This window comes from Dendrobium catenatum, unplaced genomic scaffold (assembly GCF_001605985.2).
Source record: "Dendrobium catenatum unplaced genomic scaffold, ASM160598v2 fragScaff_scaffold_378, whole genome shotgun sequence".
In the NCBI taxonomy this organism is placed as follows: domain Eukaryota; kingdom Viridiplantae; phylum Streptophyta; class Magnoliopsida; order Asparagales; family Orchidaceae; genus Dendrobium; species Dendrobium catenatum.
The window spans coordinates 8,988-15,167 of NW_021318840.1; positions in this window are offsets into that span (position 1 = coordinate 8,988).

Below are 6,180 nucleotides of genomic sequence, written 5' to 3' on the forward strand. Positions count from 1 at the left end.
TGTTAACTTAAAAAGTACTTTTTAGGTGCCTCTAGTTTGGTTTAAGATATGTATGGATTTTTATGTTACCGTTTTGGTCTCAGGTATGATTGAGAACCAAATTCATTTTTCACCTTCTTGATGCGGTGGAGTTGCAGTGATGGCTTGAAACTTTTCACAAAGCTTCCTCAAGATCAGCAATACATGGAGGCCTCACAAGGAAAAGTTTCAAAATCTCTCGTTGAGTATGATATACGATAGGTATGCATTATAATTCTCATTCTAATATTTTTGAGATTAATCTATTCTCCCTCATTAGCACTTTTCTATACATTTCTTACATAATTGATGTCTCTATTTCACTAATCATATTGTTTAAATTTTTAGTATTATATCTCTTTAAGCATCATTCATTATTTAACGATATTTAAAAATCTATACTTAAACACTTATTAACAACAATATAAATTTATTGTCTCTTTTAGATTTTCTAAATTGATATTTATAGGCTATATCAAATTTTGTATAATATTCAGATCTATATTTCTAGCAAATGAATGTAAATGTGAAAAATATATTAATTTGTTGAAAGAAGACTTTGTATTGAAAATTATTATTCTTAAGTGGATCATCCAAAATAACTCATTTAAAAAATTAATTAATATTTTTTCTCTCTGTATACAGTCAATAATTATACGTACGGAATTCAATAATATATCTAAATTTGAGCTATGTACTATTTATAGTTAAATATAATATTTCTTAAATTAATTATCATTTAAGTCATATAATTCAGTTGCTGATTAGTGCTTTACTTTAATTACAATTAATCAATTGATATTTACTTATATACTAAGTATATATGGTTATTATGTTATTATAAAATGTCACTCCCTGTATGGGCAGGAGGACATGTTAATGATGTTTATATTTACATTGTTCAATATAATATTCCAGATAATTTGTTTTCCTTAGATAAAGCTTAGATTTTAATTATCATTTAAACTGATTGCATCGCAATATCTGTCATAAAGTGATATTATATCTTTGAAATAAGGAGGATATTTGCTATCCATTTCATTTTTATATTTTTTTTGTGTGTTATGTTTTTTTTTTTATATAACAACGGTAAGAGAAGAATATTATCAATTGAAAATCATAACAATTAAATTTATATGTCACAACAAGATACACGACTTCATAAAAAATAGTTATAGAGATTTGTTTTATACATATGCATAAATACCACTCCCTTTTTTGGCATAACGAAGAAGAGGAGAAACTAACACTAAAATCTAAACAAATAGCACTTAAACGGACAATTGGTCGTGTGGAGGAAATAAACAGTAAAGCGAAAGATCATATTATCCGTACAAGGAAAATTCAATACCCAAAACTTCATTCGAATACACTACTTCTTCATGTTCCAAGACTAGGCATCATGTCCTTGTAAAGTGGAGAGTGGCCAAAATTATTGGTCGAATTGACAGAAAAATTGCTACTCCTACAACCGCAAAAAGCACCAACGTATAGTTTCATTTGATGCGTCAGATAAGATCCATTGTTTCGGCTATCGTCGTGTCTACATTGAATCCTTTTAGTGTTATTAAAAATCTCTAGATGAAGAGAGTAGTTTTTTTCATGGTACCTGTGGACGTAGTAGTGCAATTGTTAGGTCGCTTGCGTACATCGCGGGTTCACGCATTCTATCCGCAAGGAAGCCTTTTCCCCGTTCCTTTTTCTTTTGGCTTATGCTCCAGTCAATACATTCAAGCTGCCTCACACCGGTTCGTTTGTCCCGGAGTTTCTCCATATACGAGTATATGGAAGGAGTTGTTTGGAGTAGATACAAAGAGGGGATTGGTGTTTATGGTATCCGTCATGTTGTATCTTGTTGTCAGATAGCCTAAATACGATGTCCTAATCGTTAGTTTTTGCTGTATCATGGCCATTATGAACATCTCTAATGCTGGGTAAGACGATTTTCTAATTCATATAAAGAATAATAGAATTTGATTCAATACTATCGCTCATGAAACTCATAGGAATGATAGTTTAGGAGAGGAGTCAATGTTGACTCGTGTCGCAACTCAAGCATTGGAATAAATTCATTCTATCAATCAAAGGAGGAGGATTGAATGATTATGGGCATTTGACTAGTGATGGCATCTATGGGGAGGTGTATTTCTAGTAGTTTTATGAGAAGCAGTTGTTTTGACTTTAAGTTGTTTGAGTCAAACGGTTATGGCTTAAGTGTGAGCTTTTTATTAAGTGTTGGAAAGTATAAAATTTCATTAAAAGTTGATAGGTAGGAATCTATAAAAGTAATCATCTGCAACCATGAGATTGGAGTAGTGCTTCCTGAATTCCTTCTACGAGACACATCGGTGGTGTTTAACTACTTCTACGAGTATATAATATGAGTTCTATTACTCGCACAGGGGTAAAACGCTTTGAGTGCTCTGGTTGGTGAAAAAATTATGAGGAAGACACCTTTAAGAGTGAGCAAGATAAGTTTGAATACGCATCAATAATTGACTTCCTAGGATCAAAGTAATTACTACAGATAAGATCAAATGTATTCTTATTGTATAAAATTGAAAGGGCTATATGAGAGGTGGACTAAATAAAACTTTTAGTTAGGCGTGAATTGTAAGATGAATAGAAAAGATGCTTTTTTATTTACTCCTGTATTTTTATAATGATGTAGAGGAATTTACACGCCTCTAATATAATTATAAAACCCAAATCTATGAAACAATTGTTTGACTTCATTCATACTATAACGAAAAGTGAACACTATATTTGCGCCTTAGTACGTGCTGTTCTAACTTAGTTGAATACACCAATAGCATATGATTTGTTATTGTCGTGTTTTGAATGGTGGTGTGTTTTATATTATTGGGAAGTGGAATAATTATAAGCGGTGCAAAATATGTTTGAGATGTTGATTAGCAATGGTTTACGGTATGATTGAATAGCTGGTCGATTGGTTATTATACATTGAAGCTAAAGATAACCAACATCAGTAAGTTATTAATCTCATTTCAGGAGGAATGATAATCAACATTGTCAATAAGTTATGGTTATATCAGATATCTCACAATATATTAATAGAAAGAGAATTTCAATTCTCATTTCTGATCAAATTCTATCATGGAAGAAAATTATGTACAAATACAGGGTCTAATCACATATATTAATATTGCCGAAATATTTGATATGCATAAGTGGAATCATTCAGTTAGTTGTTTCATTCAAATGTCAGCTTATGAATAGAAATTAGTATGGAGTTCATTTGACGACAACTTTATATATCATCACACATGAAAGCTCGCGAATATAAGTTACTTGAATATACTGGGAATATATCGAATATTATAAGTAAGTGATTAAGTGTAGAGAACATTATATGTAATGGTGAGTATTAAATTAAAAAGTTTATTCTGAACTAAATAAATTCGAATGTGCTTAATTATAGATTTCATTCTTCTTGTAGTTCAGAATTATGTTATACAATATAATTTTTTGTAGTAAAAACAAATCAATTACTTTGTCTTAGCAAATTTGAAGAAATAATTCATACATATAATGATATAAATTAGCATATTTGGAAGAATTAAAGAGATATATAAGTTTACATGTCCTCGACTCGATACGCGCTCAATCTTACTTATCAGCATTATAATTTCACAGGTTATAGGAAGGAATTACTTGGTTTGATTCGGGGTCAGGATGGAAGGTGAGAATATTCTTGAGGTTAAAGAATTCATAACTTGTTGAAACTGTATAGGTTAAATAATTAATATAGTATGATGTTGAGTCACATAAAGGGTATAATGTGTTCTTGTGCGCTTTCTATAGATTTGCGAAAAACCTATAGGTGTACTAGTAGTCTAGTTTTGTCCATTGGCATCATCATCTACAGAAAACCAACGCAGAATAGAAAAATACTTACATAATATCGGTTTAGCAAAAGGCTACTCACAGATAAGTCCCATAAAATTATAACACGACCACCCATTTTTATAGCTCATCGTACCAAGCACATTTGGAAGGTTCATATTCCAATTTTAAAGCATATTTTAGATTAATTATACATAGTACTAATCCTTAGTGTTTCTATTTGCTTAAGAATAGTTGGTATTAGTATTAGGGGGTTTTGTCAACAGATTGCGACATCTTAGTTAATTTAATAGTGGTAATGATGTAATTATATCTCTTGTATTTATAATTATCCTTATAAAATTTTATTAATTCTTAGAATTAATGACTTGTGAAGAGATATGTGAATAGGCGATATGTTCTTTCTGTAATAATCGTAAGCACTAGAATTGTTTATAGCAACATGACATCGGGGGAAGGATCGACCTAAATAATGATGCGCAGAGTAATTATGATATGAGATATTGAAATGTGCTTAAGAGGTAAAATTACAATTGCAGCTACAATAATGAGGATTCCAATGATTTCTCAGCACAACTGATATATGTCCATCTGAAGATGTATAAGCGAATTAGTCTGTTTATTCTTTTTTTTAGAACTAAGAACTCATGGTTTTCTTTGGACCTATGATAACATCTTAGAAGCATGCAATTAATTTAATCACTTTATCTCACTTTATAAAATTTGAATTACTCGGATCATTCTAACTCTTCTATGGTGTTTTAATGATCTAATGTTTTTAGATTGCACTACTTTTACAGGTGCCTATAGAACTAAGAGATTCTTTTACATCATAGTCATAGAACTTCTAAATACTTTGGGTTATAATATGAAATCAGTAGTTATGGAAACCCACTAACATTGTTATACTGGTTCACATGTAGTTTCTCATATCAGAATACAAGTGAGAGCGGTAGTAGTATTGTCATATCGCACGTTGAAATATTAGTGATATATTAATATTATGATGTAAGTTGTAACTCATCTACAGATGGTGGTTGAGACGTAATTTGGTGGTTTTAAATATGTAGTTACTCTTTCTACTATCAAATTTAGATTCCTTAAAATTTTTTGCAATGACAATGTAAGGGTCCATGCTTATTTTTCTACCTCAAAATTTGAAGTTGCTTATATCATCGTGCTCATCTCATTTTACTCATACTATTACAAAAATTATTGTACTAGATTTTATTAGTAGAGACTACTCAAATGATATGTTTCTATAGTACTAAAAGATTTAGGAAAATATAGAATTATACTCCTATTTTTCTGAGAGAATAAGTTGGTAATCAATAGATACTCGAAATGAATGGTCAATTTAGAAGAAAAGATGTTATTATCATCGGCTTACCATTTTGCGACCACAAAGTGGTCCTATTATGAATCAATATAAAGCTTTCTTAAGAATTTATAAAAATTGAGTTTTTGTAAATGTTATGAATTATACAAACCCTAGAGGGTTTCTAAATAAATCCACTTTGGGAAAGGCATTTTCAACATCTATTAGCATATATTAATCCTTGAAAGAACTTCTAACAGCAATGCTAATAGGACTCTTAATGATTCTAATCTAGCTATAGGGAATAAAGGTCAAAATTATTTCCTTTCAGTGATATTTACTTAATCCTACTTAATTCCTGGTGTTATATACGCCTAGATTATGTTATGGTGTGCACGCAATCTTCACTGATATTCGAAGACGTAGGTCCGACGAAATGCAAAAAAATTGGATTAGACTACCATTCGGAGATTAAAATAAAATAGAAGATTAGACTGTTAGATAAAATTGGATCGAAAAAACGGATAAAATTGATGATATTCATATTCCAGTTTGGAAATACAAATAAGCTCTTAAGTTTACACCATTTATAAGCAGCCTTTTTACATACTAATTATTATGGTTGACCAAGTGAAAAGTAAATGGACTTGTCGATCTCCAATAAATTAAGGATCCATGATAAATGTTAAGTGAGCGTGATGAACTTGCCATACATGATAACGCCGACAACGAGATAACAAGAATCCATCTATGCTTCTGTCACACATGTAAAAGGTATCACAAATTGAGTATAACCTGAACGACTTTTCAATGGAGAAAATTTCAAATCAGTAAAACGTACCTCTCATTTTACAGAGCTACGCACCGAATCTTTCGTTCATTCGGACCCGATTGAATCTCTTATATTGCACCGTCGTCCTATCCCCGCCTTTTTTCGTCCTTTAGTTCAGCCACTTCTCCCTCATCTGTGCCTTTGC